The sequence below is a fragment of the Heptranchias perlo genome, chromosome 24 (genome assembly GCF_035084215.1).
Source record: "Heptranchias perlo isolate sHepPer1 chromosome 24, sHepPer1.hap1, whole genome shotgun sequence".
NCBI lineage: Eukaryota > Metazoa > Chordata > Chondrichthyes > Hexanchiformes > Hexanchidae > Heptranchias > Heptranchias perlo.
This window is the reverse complement of record NC_090348.1, coordinates 5,998,287-6,014,384: the sequence shown is the minus strand read 5'-3', so window position 1 is coordinate 6,014,384 and position 16,098 is coordinate 5,998,287. Positions and strand designations below refer to the sequence as shown.

Below are 16,098 nucleotides of genomic sequence, written 5' to 3'. Positions count from 1 at the left end.
TTATACAGGGCCTTGGAGAGACCACACCTGGAGTATTGTGTACAGTTTTGGTCTCCTTACCTAAGAAAGGATATACTTGACATAGAGGGAATGCAGCGAAGGTTCACCAGACCGATTCCTGGGATGGCAGGACTGTCGTATGAGGAGAGGTTGGATCGATTAGGCCTGTATTCACTTGAGTTTAGAAGAATGAGAGGTGATCTCATTGAAACATATAAAATTCTGACAGGGCTAGACAGACTGGATGCAGGGAGGATGTTTCCCCTGGCTGGGAGGTCCAGAACGAGGAGTCACAGTCTCAGGATACGGAGTGGGACATTTAGGACTGAGATGAGGAGAAATTTCTTCACTCGGAGGGTGGTGAACCTGTGGAATTCTCTACCACAGAAGGCTGTGGAGGCCAAGTCATTGAATATACTTAAGAAGGAGCTGGATAGATTTCTGGACACAAAAGGCATCGAGGGGTATGGGGAGAGAGCGGGAATATGGTATTGAGATAGAGGATCAGCCATAATCATATTGAATGGCGGAGCAGGCTCGAAGAGCCAAATGGCCTACTCCTGATGCTATTTCCTATGTTTCTTATACAGTACATTATATGTGGGATTTTACTCTAGGGGATTGAAGGCTCCCTTCTCTAGCAAATGTTGGTTTATGACAATTTATTTTGTGCATTTTGAAATAGCGTTTTATATATATGTAAATATTTTCTGATATGTGTACTGCTTCATATGAGAAAATATACCCCACTAAACTGGACAGAAAACAACTATAAATATATTGTGATAATCTATTATTAGTCAAATAGTTTAATTGCTTCTCAGTTCTTGTTTCTTGATGTCTTTTGGATGCATTGTTAAATCGAGGCCTCTGTTAGCTCAGGTGACAAAGAAAATGTTTCCACTTGTGGGGGAGTCCAAAACTAGAGGTCATAAATATAAAATAGTCGCTAATAAATCCAATAGGGAATTCAGGAGAAACTTCTTCACCCAAAGAGTGGTAAAAATGTGGAACGCACTGCTACAAAGAGTAACTGAGGCAAATAACATGGATACATTTAAAGGGAAGCTGGATAAGCAGATGGGGGAGAAAGGAATAGAAGGGCATGTAGATAGGGTGAGATGTAGTAGGAAGGGAGGAGGCTCTTGTGAAGCATAAATGTTGGCATAGGCCAGTTGGGCCGAATGGCCTGTTTCTGTGCTATAGGTTTGATGGAACTTGATGTAACACAACGTAAATAATCCCATGGCACTTTTGAGAGACAAACAGGGGAGTTCTCCCGGTATCTTGGCCAACATTCATCCTTAAATCGTCATCACCAAAAACAGATTGTTCATTTATCACATTGCTATTTGTGGGATCTTGCTGTGTGCAAATTGGCTGCCACGTTTCCTGCATTACAACAGTGACTACACTTCAAAAGTACTTAATTGGCTCTGGAATACTTTGGGACATCATAAGGGCATGAAAGATGCTGTATAAATGCAAGTACATAATTTTAAAATGTTGGTATTAGGGGGCAAATGTTTAATTCGTTTGTATGATCGCCCTCTGACTGCTATTTTAACACAATTTTAACCCATTTATTTGAAATCTCCAGTAAAACAGTATTAATGCATTTATCATTTGTTCATTAACATCGCCAACTGTTATTTCTAAACTTTGGCCCCAGATGAATCACTGATTTATTAGCATAGTTCAAAAAATAATTTTTGATTGTATCAACAGTATGATTTTCATTAGAAGATGACTGCCCAGATTGTTTTTATTCTGTGTCATTTGCCATCCCGTGTTGTTGGAGCCAGGATCTGAGGTATTTCTTTGGATCGCACAAAAGTAGAAGTTCACTTGCAAGTTCAAGTTCACAATTTGAGACTGGCCATGTTTGAGACGAAGAATGCTGATCTGTCTTAGTCCTTCATCGTGGCTGAATTATTCTGCCCCTTCATTAAGATGGAACACTTCAAAATTGGCTTTGATCAAAATTAAAAGTGGATCAGTGATCTTCCTGAGCAATGCAATACTGTTTGATCTGATAAATTCTTAAATAAGAGCTTTGCCTTCCAAGGAGGCTTGATATGGTCATGGATGAGATGTCCATAAATCACGAATCAGATGCCAAGTTTGAGCTTTAGGTGGGGACCACAAACCATTCAAATTATCCAATTAATAGGGGATAGTGTATGAGTGCGAAAAATTAAGAGGCAGAGATAAAAGAGACAAAGAACAAGTAGAAAAATAAAAATTTTAAATTTTTTTTTTAAATGACCAACAACAATTAAAATCTGAAGGAATGAGAATCCACACTTGTAAAAGTTAATTTTCAGTGCCAGAGAGGTTGTTTAGCAGCCATTATGACTTAGCACACCGTTAAAAGTGTGCTTGGACTTCAATGACTTGACGTACCTTTTTTTGGCGAGATTAATTCGTACCCATCAGGTCAATGCAGGAACTTCATGCCGTTTCATTCATTTGAATGGTGAGTCAGCCAGCATGAAAGTATAAGAAACATATGAAGGGGGATTACACATAGCGTAGGGCTGGATTTTGCTGCGAAAATAACAGCGAGCTTAACAACGCTCACTGTTATTTCAGTGCAAATGAAAGGGCAACTTTAAATCAAGAAGTTTGCAAATGAAGCTGAATGGCCTACTCCTGTTCACATGTTCCTAAGTCCCCACCAACAACAGATGAAGTGATCAAGAAGTTTGCAGATGATATAAAAATTGTGGCATGGTCAATAGTGAGGAGGAAAGCTGTAGACTGCAGGATGATATCAATGGACTGGTCAGGTGGGCAGAAAAGTGGCAAATGGAATTCAATCCAGAGAAGTGTGAGGTAATGCATTTGGGGAGGGCAAGCAAGGCAAGGGAGTACACAATAAATGGAAAGGATATTGAGAGGTGTGGAGGAACAAAAGGACCTTGGAGTGCACATCCACAGATCCCTGAAGGTAGCAGGACAGATAAGGTGGTTAAAAAGGCATATGGGATACTTTCCTTTATTAGCCGAAGCATAGAATGTAAGAGCAGGGAGGCTATGCCAGAACTGTATAAAACATTGTTTCGGCCACAGCTTGAGTACTGCGTACAGTTCTGGTCACTGATGTGATTGCACTAGAGAGGGTACTGAGGAGATTTATGAGGATGTTGACAGGACTGGAGAATTTTAGCTTTGAGAAAAGATTGGATAGGCTGGGGTTGTTTTCTTTGGAACACAGGAGGCTGAGGGGAGATTTAATTGAGGTATATAAAATTATGACGGGACTAGATAGAGTGAATAGGGAGGACCTATTTCCCTTAGCAGAGGGGTCAGTGACCAGGGGGCATAGATTTAAAGTAATTGGTAGAAGGATTAGAGGGGATCTGAGGAGAAATAAGTCCTGCTGTAGGCTGGCATGGGCGGCTGCATTATCAAAGGAGGTGTGAATGGACCTGAAAACTGTGGAATCATCAGTGTACAGCCACACTCTTGACCGTACAATTACAATTGGTCCAATCTCATGACAGTGTTCATCAGTCCGCCTTCCTGAAGATAGGAGAAATGCACATGGGGGCAAGTGAGTATCCATTTCACACGAGGGACTTCATTGTTATGAACCTCGGTCATGCTATCATACATCTAGATATTGAGCAGTAAAGGTACTTTCAGGGTTATAGGGAATGTAGGATTTGCTTATGGAAGAGGCCGAACCTGAGAGACTAACTCGTGCAGACCCGAAATTTGTAACAATATTATTCAATCCATGTGCTTATTACCATCTTACAGATGAGACATTAAACCGAGGCCCCCTCTACCTGTTCAGGTGGATGTAAAAGATCCCATAGCACTATTCGAGGAAGAGCAGGGGAGCCTTGGCCAATATATATCCCTCAACCAACATCAATAAAACCAAATAACTGGTCTTTTATTTCATTGCAGTTTGCTGTACAAATATTGGCCACATTCGCCTACATAACAACAGTGGCTCCATTTTGAAAAAATTTCATTGGCTCTGGGAGGTCCTGAGGATGTGAAAGGTGCTTTGTAAAAGATCTTTCTTATTACCAATCTAAAATTATATAAAGCATAAGATTTGCCTGTAACACTGGAATAAAAATTAATTCTGCCTGTAGACGCTTCATGGAGCAGAGAAGAGTTGGCAGCTGAAGTAGTGAATCAGGACTAACGTCCATGGCTAGTCTTCTTTTAGTGTGTAGGCGTTCGCCACACCCTTTCTGGTGTTTTGAAATGATTATTTCTGAATTGTAAGAGATTTTGATGAGGTCACCGTGTAGTTGTTCTAGTTTGGATGTTATCTCACACCACTCCCCCCAGCCCTCAAGGAATTAAGATTGAGAAAGATGGAAGGCAAATCAGCCTGGTGTTTCAGGTCGCAGATGTGGAATGTCAGGATTCCTCAGCAAAGATTTTTATTTTTTATAAAAAGCTGTCTTTTTAATAAATGCTGAGCAAGAACTGGTTGCTATGGTCACAGGACAGTTAAAGAAGGCAATCAGCAGGAGGTTGGAAGGATTATGAATGTAGGGACAGGAGTAGACCATTCAGCCCCCTTAAGCCTGCTCCGCCATTCAATTGGATCATGGCTGATCTGTACCTAACTCCATTTATCGTCTTTGCTCCATATCCCTTGATACCCTCACCCAACAAAAATCTATCGATCTCAGTCTTGAAAATTTCAATTGACCCCCAGCATCCACAGCCTTTTGAGGGAGGGAGTTCCAGATTTCCACTACCCTTTGTGTGAAAAAGTGCTTCCTGATTTCACTCATATATGGCCAAGCTTTAATTTGAAGATTATGCCCCCTTGTTCTGATTTCCTCACCAAAGGATTAAAAAAGCCTCCTTTAATATGAACAGTGTGTTGCACTGTGTTTAGATTTCTTTTTTGCGTAATGACATGCAAATGATAGATTACAGCTTAATATGAAATATGTCACCATGCAGTGTTCACAGTGACCCTTGTAACTTAGAACTAAACTCAGGTATCAATGATTTAAAAGACACAAGTATGAAATTGGATAACCTTTTTTGCTATATAAATATTAATATTGCTTGCGATTGAAAACACCTGAACGATGAAGTCAGGTGTTTTCCTCTGTTTGGAGGAGGGATCACAACATAAGACGTTAACTTTATCAGTGCCAGAAGGGCGTTGTCTGGAAAGAGAAGCAGGTTACAAAAAGGCAAAGGTTAGACAGAGATTGCTGTTCAGTAAATATTACCACTAGGGAATTATATAATTGTAGCAAAAATATGCAATTAAAAGACAAAAGAACCAAAAAAATGACGTGGTGTATTACAAATAGACATTTTGGAGCCCATATTTGTGTGTCCTGTTTTTGTAAAGGAGGGAATTAAAAATATTACCAATCCCAGATGGTGAAAGGGTCCCTTGTATGTTGGAGCTTTTGAGTCCAGTGTTGATAGACACAGGAGTTGTTATCAGTCGTGAGGCTCCAAGCAGCAGGAGGAAATACTCGTTGCTGTTTACTTACTGTGCTGGTCACAGAGGGAGAGCAGGATAGTGTTACCTGGGGAGCTCTCCAATGTCTCTTGTCACTGCCCCATGGAGCCGGGAGACGCGCCGAGCTCCCGGGCAAATCCTCCTCCTCCCTCCCCTCCCCTCCCCTCCCTCTATCTGATCTGACTCCGCCCCACAGCCGAGTCTCGGATTCCCCCTTTGGGAGGCAACGCCAGATCGGAGCCGGAGCCGGAGCCAGGGCAGCGACAGCATCTCCCTCGGAGCAAAAGGCAGGTGCGGACCCCGGGGCTGAAGTTTGTGGATCTTTATTTTTAACGGCCTGATGAGCCTCCTAGTCAGAAGGTGCTTTTAAAACAATAATCTTGAACGCTGACAGGTCAGGGAGGTGGTGGACAATCCGTTTAATGCTTTGTTTAATCTTTGTCACTTGGGGTTTGATTTAAAAGGCAGTCGTGTTATAAAGATTGATAATTGTAGCAGGGCAGTGAAATAGTGTGTATTAGGTGTCAGCTGAAACAGCAGGGGTGGGGAATGGTGTAAAAGTTTGAGCTCACTGTTCACTTGGTGCTATACAGGGTGCAGCGAACCTGTCTGACCCAAACTTGGTTCATCCTGGTCCCCAGAAAACTCCCAAATTGCCCAAGACGTCAGCCGTGGCTCACTCTCACCTCTGAGTCAGAAGGTTGTGGGTTCAAGTCCCATTCCAGAGACTTGAGCACATAATCCAGGCTGACACTCCAGTGCAGTACTGGGGGAGTGCTGCACTGTCGGAGGCGTTGCCTTTCGGATGAGACGTTAAACCCCGCCTGCCCCCTCAGGCGAACAGATTATGAAGAGCAGGGGAGTTCTCTTTGGTGTCCTGACCAATATTCATCCCTCAACCATAATCACTAAAAACAGATTATCTGGTCATTATCACATTGCCGATTGTGGGATCTTGCTGTGCGCAAATTGGCTGCCGCATCTCCTACATTACAACAGTGCCTACTCTTCAAAAGTACTTCATTGGCTCCAAAGTGTTTTGGGACCTCCTGAGATTGTGAAAGGCGCTATATAAATGCAAGTCTTTCTTAAGTGTAAAAGGGAAGGGCTTCTGACGGAATCCTTCCCCAGTGACCATCTTCAGGTTCATTCTATCGGTTTCTTGTGCCTTTCCACGCTGGCTTTCTGTGAACACACCATCCTGGCACAGCCTGGTAAATGATACCGGAAAAGCAAGAATATCTAATATTATTCAGAACGGTGCTTTTAACTTCCTCTTACATACCTGTGCCCTTTGTCCCAGGGACATTTCACCAAACAAGCCAGCGTGGTTCCTATTCAAGAAAGGAGGGAGAGAGAAAACAGGGAACTACAGGCCAGTTAGCCTGATATCAGTAGTAGGGAAAATGCTCGAATCCATTATTAAGGACATTGTAACAGGGCACTTAGAAAATCACAATATGATTAGGCAGAGACAACATGGTTTTATGAACGAGAAATCATGTTTGACAAATCTATTAGAGATATTTGAGGGTGTAACTAGCAGGGTAGATAAAGGGGAACCAGTGGATGTATATTTGGATTTTCAAAAGGCATTCGATAAGGTGCCACACAAGAGCTTGTTACACAAGATAAGGGCTCATGGGGGTAATATATTAGCGTGGATTGAGGATTGGTTAACGGACAAAAATCAGAGAGTAGGAATAAACGGGTCATTTTCAGGTTGGCAGGCTGTACCTAGTGGGGTGCCGCAAGGATCAGTGCTTGGGCCTCAGCTATTTACAATCTATATTAATGACTTAGGTGGGGGGACTGAGTGTAATGTATCCAAGTTTGCTTATGACGTAAAGCTAGGTGGGAAAGTAAGCTGTGAAGAGGACGCAGAGAGGCTTCAAAGGGATTTAGACAGATTAAATGAGTGGGTGAGAAGGTGGCAGATGGAGTATAATGTGAGGAAATGTGAAATTATCCACTTTGTAGGAAGAATAGAAAAGCAGAATATTTTTTAAAAGGTGAGATACTAAGGAAGGTTGGTATGTAGAGGAGTTTGGGTGTCCATTGTACGCAAATCACAGAAAGTTAACATACAGGCACAGCACGCAATTAGGAAGGCAAATGCTACATTAGCCTTTATTGCAAGGGGGTTGGAGTATAAGAGTAAGCAGGTCTTGCTGCAATTATATAGGGCTCTGGTGAGTCCACACCTGGAGTACTGTGTACAGTTTTGGTCTCCTTACCTAAGGAAGGACATACTTGCCTTACAGGTGGTGCAACAAAGGTTCACTAGATTGATTCCTGGAATGAGAGAGTTGTCCTGTGAGGAGAGATTGAGTAGAATGGGCCTATACTCTCTGGAGTTTAGAAGAATGAGAGGTGATCTCATTGAAACATATAAAATTGTTAGAGGGCTTGACAGGGTAGATGCTGAGAGGCTGTTTCCGTTAGCTCGAGAGTCTAGAACTAAGGGTCGTAGTCTCAAGATAAGGGGTTGGCCACTTAGGACTGAGATGAGGAAAAATTTTTCACTTGGAGTGTTGTGAATCTTTGAAATTCTCCACCCCAGAGGGCTGTGGATGCTCAGTCGTTGACTGACGTATTAATGACTGTGCGTGATATAGGTGACCCCTTGGGTCTGTGGTAGCACTCTCGCCTCAGAGTCAGACGGTCATGGGTTCAGTCCCCACTCCAGGGACTTGAGCACAAAATCTAGGCTGACGCTCCAGTGCAGTACTGAGGGAGTGCTGCACTGTCTGAGGTGCCGTCTTTTGGATGGTACAGGAAAACGGCGTTGAGGTAGAAGATCTTGTTGAATGGCGGAGCAAGCTCGAGGGGCCGGATGGCCTACTCCTGCTCCTATTTCTTATGTTCTAATGATAGATTTTTGGACTCTAAGGGAATCAAGGGATATGGGAATAGGGCGGGAAAGTGGAGTTGAATCCGAAGGTCAGCCATGATCTTATTGAATGGTGGAGCAGGCTCGAGGGGCCCTATGGCCAACTCTGCTCCTAATTCTTATGTTCTTATGTTCTTATAAACTAGAGTTGTTCCTATCTAAGAGAAAAAATACAAAAAAGGAACTTGGTGTTAGCTGAGCTGCTATTTCAAGGGCAATTTTACCAGAAACCTGTCTCACCTGTATAAGGGGCATTCATGTGGTTTTTCAACTACTTTTATTCATCATACAATATGTGGTTAAATTTCCCTAGAAGGTAGATGATGCATCTGAGTTTGTAAAGAAAATATAATAGCAGCAATAAGTCAGTGTTTACGCTGTGTCAGTGTGAGTTGGTTTCGCACTGATGTTAAGGTTGTAGTTTCCAAGTGCATGCCAGTGGCCTGCAAGCTTACTCTCAATTTTCCCGTCTGTACTGGTGGTTAGCCAGTTGGTGGTTTCCTGCCCTTTGTTTACCTGAAAAACTAAGGCTGCAGTGTTAGGGTCGCCATCCCTCTCAGATTGTCCTGGAGTCTCCAGGAACGAATGATTAATCTCCCGGACACTGCTGTGTGCAAACCGGGAGGAAAATATCAGAGGTGGGGGAGAAAAGGCTGTTTGACCGACAGTCAAGAATCATCCAGTTGGGTGACAAAGAGTCTGTTCACTTTACAATTGGCCGTGAGAAGACGGTGGGCCGCGAGGATCGAGGTGTCAGATGACCAATGGCGGGAGCGGGGTGGGGGGGTGCTGGGTGGTTGGAGGCGGGAGGTCATGTGATGAAACCTCCCAGAATATATCCAACCAGAATTGGCAACCCTATGTGCGGGCCTGAGTGAAGTGGAGTGAGAATCCTTGAAGGAAGTTGTGTTACACTGCTTCCATCCATCACCACATGGAGAATAATTCCCAGTGTAGTGTCACACTGGTTGTAAAAAGTGCCCAGAGATCCATGGAAACATCCTGGACACTTTTTGAACCAACCTGCAATTAAGTTGAATTTGTAACATTGGGAAGACGGAGGATATTGTCTTCAGCCCCCACCACAAACTCCGTTACTTAGCCACCGATTCCCTCCCTGGCCACTGTCTGAGGTTGAAACAGACTGTTCGCAACCTCACCATTCTATTTGACCCTGAGCTGAGCTTCTGACCCCATATCCACTCCATCACCAAGACCGCCTACTTCCACCTCCGTAACACCGCCTGTCTCTGCTGCTGAAACCCTCATCCATGCTTTTGTTAACTCCAGACATGACTATTCCAAAGCTCTCCTGGCGAGCTTACCATCTTCCGCCCTCCTTAAACTTGTGCTCATCCAAAACCCTGCTGCCCGTATCCTAACTCGCACCAAGTACCGTTCACCCATCACTCCCGTGCTCGCTGGCCTACATTGGCTCCCGGCCCGGCAACGCCTCGAATTATAAATTCTCATCCTCGTGTACAAATCCTTCCATAGCCTCGCCTCTCCCTATCTCTGTAACCTCTTCCAGACCTACAACCCTCCAAGATCTCTGCATTCCGCCAACTCAGGCCTCTTGTCCATCCCACACTTCCTTTGCCCCACTATTCCTAAGCACTGGAATTCCCTCCCTAAACATCTCTGCCTCTCCACCTCTCTCCTCCTTTAAGACCCTCCTTAAAACCTACCTCTTTGACTAAGGTTTTGGCACCTGTCCTAATATCTCCTTCTTCGGTTCGGTGTCAATTTTTGTCTCATTACGCTCCTGTGAAGTGCCTCGGGACGTTTTACTACATTAAATGCACTAGTTAAATGTTAGATGTTGTTGTTGTCGTAGGCAATGAGGATGCTGCCACTAGCATTGTCTAAACATTTAAAATTGAGTTGTTATGATCTGGAATTCACTGTCTGAAAGGGTGGTGGAAGCAGATTCAATAGTAACTCTCAAAAGGGAATTGGATAAATACTTGAGAAGGAAAAATTTGCAGGGCTATGGGGAAAGAGCAGGGGAGTGGCACAGGCACAATGGACCAAATAGCCTCCTTCTGGGTTATGAGAGTCTATGATTCTTTTTTGCTAAAAACAGCACATGAGGGGTTAATAAGCCAGGGTCACACAAGGTCACCATCAATCATGGATAGCAATTTCTGCAAAATGGAAAGAAATTACATCATAGTCTGTGATGCAAAAGGGGTCACGTTAGATGCATTGTTCCTAAAGAATACCTCTTGACACCTTGCTGCTATGGTGCTATTCTATTTAATTTGCTCAGCTTGATACTTTAGCAAAAATGGTCAAGCTACACAATATCTCCTTAGTTGACTGGAAATGGCAATTGTATTTGGGTGGACAAATGTTCCAAGTAATTGATAATCTGTGAATGGCTTTTGATCTAATGTAATTATGAGAGATAGACTTGTCTTGCCTTTTGCTTCAGTATATATTCACAGGATGTTGAATGGCATATCTGGTCTGACTTTATGTTAGTGGGCAGTCAGTTTCTAGGTGAGTCATCTGCAGAAGATGGCCTACTTTTCAGTCAGTAGAAAGGTTGTGTGTTTCACAGGGATTGTGGATGCTTTGGTGATAGTTTTCCAAAATTCCCTGGACTCAGGAGAGGTCCCGGCAGATTGGAAAACTGCTAATGTAACACCGTTATTTAAAAAGGGTAGTAGGCAGAAGGCTGGAAATTATAGGCCAGTTAGCTTAACATCTGTGGTGGGTAAAATTTTGGAGTCTATTATTAAGGAGACAGTAACGGAACATTTAGATAAGCATAATTTAATAGGACAAAGTCAGCATGGCTTCATGAAGGGGAAGTCATGTCTGACAAATTTGCTTGAGTTCTTCGAGGATATAACGTATAGGGTGGATAAAGGGGAACCAGTGGACGTAGTGTATTTAGACTTCCAGAAGGCATTCGACAAGGTGCCACATGAAAGATTATTACTTAAGATAAAAAATCACGGGATTGGGGGTAATATTCTGGCATGGGTGGAGGATTGGTTATCAAACAGGAAGCAGAGAGTTGGGATAAATGGTTCATTTTCGGACTGGCAACCAGTAACCAGTGGTGTTCCACAGGGGTCGGTGCTGGGTCCCCAACTCTTTACAATCTATATTAACGATTTGGAGGAGGGGACCGAGTGCAACATATCAAAATTTGCAGATGATACAAAGATGGGAGGGAAAGTAGAGAGTGAGGAGGACATAAAAAACCTGCAAGGGGATATAGACAGGCTGGGTGAGTGGGCGGAGATTTGGCAGATGCAATATAATATTGGAAAATGTGAGGTTATGCACTTTGGCAGGAAAAATCAGAGAGCAAGTTATTTTCTTAATGGCGAGAGACTGGAAAGTACTGCAGTACAAAGGGATCTGGGGGTCCTAGTGCAAGAAAATCAAAAAGTTGGTATGCAGGTGCAGCAGGTGATCAAGAAAGCCAACGGAATGTTGGCTTTTATTGCTAGGGGGATAGAATATAAAAACAGGGAGGTATTGCTGCAGTTATATAAGGTATTGGTGAGACCGCACCTGGAATACTGCATACAGTTTTGGTCTCCATACTTAAGAAAAGACATACTTGCTCTCGAGGCAGTACAAAGAAGGTTCACTCGGTTAATCCCGGGGATGAGGGGGCGCACATATGAGGAGAGGTTGAGTAGATTGGGACTCTACTCATTGGAGTTCAGAAGAATGAGAGGCGATCTTATTGAAACATATAAGATTGTGAGGGGTCTTGATCGGGTGGATGCAGTAAGGATGTTCCCAAAGATGGGTGAAACTAGAACTAGGGGGCATAATCTTAGAATAAGGGGCTGCTCTTTCAAAACTGAGATGAGGAGAAACTTCTTCACTCAGAGGGTGGTAGGTCTGTGGAATATGCTGCCCCAGGAAGCTGTGGAAGCTACATCATTAGATAAATTTAAAACAGAAATAGACAGTTTCCTCGAAGTAAAGGGAATTAGGGGTTATGGGGAGCGGGCAGGAAATTGGACATGAAGCTGAGTTCGGATCGGTCAATGCCCTGTGGGTGGCGGAGAGGGCCCAGGGGCTATGTGGCCGGGTCCTGCTCCGACTTCTTGTGTTCTTTAGATTTGTGGTTGGGATCAGATCAGCCATGATCTTATTAAATGGCGGAGCAGGCTCGAGGGGCCGATTGGCCTACTCCTGCTCCAATTTCTTATGTTCTTATGTTCTTATGTTCACATTGTGCCTGCTAGCAAAGAAACTAGGCCAGTTTCGTAACTGCAGCATGTTCCGCAATGTTAGGAGTGAGTTTAAGTCTATGTACAGAGAAAAAGTGAGTGGCATATTTATTATTTTATATTTTGAGGAGAATGGTGGAAGTGCACTATTTTATACTGTTCATTTACCCATTTTATTTAAATAATGCTGGTTTAGAGCCTGAGTCTCGATCTGATAGACTGCGTATTCAGTCTGCTTGTCAAAGAGTCAATAACATGGTGACTTGCAGCACATTCCAGTAGCCGTGTTTGGAGGAAGGGTTCTCTGTTGCAATCACTAACTCCGGTTCTTTACCTAGATATTGGGCTGGAAAAGATACCCTCCAGAACATAGGGGACACAAGGACTGCTTACAGGTCTGTTCAGTGACACTGACCCAGGGAAAATATCTAGTGTTAAAACTCAAAAATATGACAATAGATATAAAAAAATAAGGCAACTTGGGTTTGCAAAATATAGATTTACTAGAAATCTTTGAAGATGAAACACTTGGTGGCTGAGAGTCAACATTAGGTATCTTGCCTTTCAGAAAGCGTCACTCAAGGTTCATAGGTGGAGTGCAATTTGAAAAATGGAGTTGTAAAGTGGAATATAGGCTACATTTACACAACCGTTGTGTCAGCGCAAAATGATTTTCTTTGCACCAACAGGAAATTTGTTGCGTCAACCCAAACAGGTCAGGCTTGTTTCCAGATTTACACGACGATTCTTAGTGTCAGTGTGAAGGGAAGATGCTTTGGACTGACACCCTAATTATCGTGGTAATGGGAAATAGAGGGTAGCCTCGATTTTAAAATTCTCATCCTTGTGTTCAAATCCCTCCATGGCCTCGCCCCTTCCTATCTCTGTAAGCTCCTCCAGCCCTACAACTGTCCGAGATCTCTATGCTCCTCCAATTGTGGCCACTTGTACGTCCTCATTTGGGTTCCCATAGCAACACCTTTTATTTGGAGGAAGTGAGTGGAGTCAAAGGAGAAGTTGTTCAAGAAGAACAAGTTCAGCCAGGCGGAGGAGGGTGGTGGAGGATGGGGACTGGTTGGGCCTCCATTCAAAGAAGAAGTGTAGGGCCTGCAGGCCACCCTGGTGGGGGATGGAGGTGTAGAGGGATTGGACGTCCATGGTGAAAAGGAAACAGGGCCGGGGAACTGGAAACTGTTAAAGTGGCGGAGGGCGTCAGAAGAGTCGTGGAAGCAGGACAGAAGAGACCAGGAAAGGGGAGAAAAAATAGAGCTGAGATAGGAAGAAATAAGTTCCGTGGGGCAAGAACAGGCTGAAATGATGGGTCTCCAAGGGCAGTGCTGTTTGTGGATCTTGGGAAGGAGGTAGAAGCGGGCTGTGTGGGGTTGGGGGACTGTGACGTTGGAGGCCATGGGGGGAAGATCTCCAAAGCGATGAGGTCAGTGACGGTCTGGGAAACTATGGCTTGATGTTCGGCGGTGGGGTCATGGTCCAGGGGGAGGTGGGAGGAGGTGTCGGAGAGTTGGGATTCAGCCTCCGCAAGGTAGAGGTCTGTTCTCCAAACAACAATTGCGCCGCCCTTGCAACAGGTTTAATGACAATGTCAGGGTTGGACCTGAGAGAACGGAGGGAGGTAGGTTAGAGTGAGTGAGGGGAGTAGAGAAATTTAGACAGCCAGTGTCACGCCGGCAGTTCTCAATGAAAAGATCAAGAGAGGGTAAGAGGATAGAGGGAGGGGTCCAGGTGGAACGAGAATTCTGAAGAAGGGAGAAAGAGTCCGCTGTACGGGGGGGGGAAGACTCCTGGCCAAAAAAGTGAGCGTGGAGGTGAAGGCAATGGAAGAAGAGCTCAGCATCGTGTTGAGCTCGAAATTCATTGAGGTGGGGGTGTAAGGGGATGAAGCTGAGGCCTTTGCTGAGGACTGATCGCTCGGGGTCAGAGAGGGGAAAGGTCAGAGGGGATAGTGAAAACACGACAAAGGGTGAGATTGGAGGGAGGGATGGGGTCAGAGGAAAGTGAAGGGGAAGAATGATCAGGAGGGGTGTTGGTATCTAAGAGTTGTTGAAACTTGTGGTCCTTGACAACTGAAAGGAAGAAAAGAAGTTTTTTGTTGAGGCGAAGGATAAAATGGAACTGCGGACTAGGACAGCTCTGAAATAGAGTGAGTCGGTGCTGCTGAAGAGAGAGGTCGAGAACATGCATTTGGCGGCACATGGTGGTGAACATGGATCTCAGGAACGGCAAGAGCAGTGGTTCAAGGAACACTGAATATCATATCATCTCCTTATGTGGCTCGGTGTCAAATTTTGTCTGATAATACTCCTGTGAAGTGCCTTGGGATGTTTTACTAAGTGAAAGGTGCTATATAAATGCAAGTTGTTGTTGTTATTAATGATGCTACTTCTACTGAGACAGGTGTGACTGGTAATTGTGTCCTCCCACATTGAGCCCTCAGACATTTGGTGTTCATAATAATACTTATTAATGATGGTGGCAAAGGTACTACAAGTAAAATAATTAGTTTATGTTTATACAAATGGAATGGATCCCATCAAAAGTAGTTATATTTTTCCATTAAATTATAGGCTTTTATTCCTTAATGTAGAATAAATTAGCCTTTCTTTGGTGAAATACCACTCAGATTAATATGACTGACTGAATCATCAATGACAACAATAATGATTTGCATTTATATAGGGCCTTTATCATAGAAAAAGTCCCAAGGTGTTTCACAGAGGTTTAAGAAAAATAAATGGATGGTGAGTCAAAGGAGGTGTTGGCAAGGGCAATGAAAATCTTGCTCAAAGAACTGGGCCACAAGCAGGCTCTTTAAGGAAAGGAGGAAGTTGGAAAAGCAGAGGGGCTTAGGGAGGGAATTCCAGGTTGTGGGGCCTGGGTGGCTGAAGGCATGGGCACCGATGGTGGGGTGAAGCACGAGGTCGGAGTCAGAGGAATAAAGAGTTCGGGAGCGGGTTGTCGAGCTGGAGGAGGTTAAGAGATAGAGAGGGGTGAGGAACATGAAGAGATTTAAACACAAAGATAAAAATTTAAAATTTGAAGTGTTGGACCAGACACCAATGTAGGTCAGCAAAGGACAGGAGTGATGGGTGAGTGGGTTGGTGTGGGATAGGATACGGGCAGCAGAGCTTTGAATGGGCTGAAGTTCATGGACGGTGGAGGAAGGAAGGCCGGCCAGGAGAGCACTGGAATAATCGAATCTGGAGCTGACAAAGGGGCGGTTGAGGGTTTCAGTGACAGATGGGCAGAGGGGGCAATGCTACGGAGGTGGAAACGGGCCGAGGTTGTGAACAGTCTGTCTCAGCCTGAGGCAGTGGCCGGGGAGGGGGATAGAGTCAGTGGAGAGAGTACAGAGTTTGTGCAGGGGGCCAGAGACAATAGTTTCAGTCTTCCCAATATTTAGCTGGAGGAAGTCATAGCTCATCCAAGACTGGATGTCAGACAAGCAGTGATTTTTATGACTTTCTATGATTCTAAGCAGTCTAACAACACAGAGACTGTGAAGGGATTGAGAG

At 44.1% G+C, this 16,098-nt stretch overlaps 1 protein-coding gene across 2 annotated transcripts in view; it reads left to right on the top strand.

Moving 5' to 3' along the window:
- The first annotated feature begins 5,626 nt into the window (after positions 1–5,626).
- The window catches only part of plekhg7 (pleckstrin homology domain containing, family G (with RhoGef domain) member 7), a 126,548-nt gene continuing 116,076 nt past the window's right edge, over positions 5,627–16,098 (top strand). For both annotated transcript variants that reach the window (XM_068005314.1, XM_068005313.1), the window contains exon 1: positions 5,627–5,758. The gene's annotated coding sequence lies outside the window, so the exon portion shown is untranslated. The remainder of the gene's footprint in view (positions 5,759–16,098) is intronic.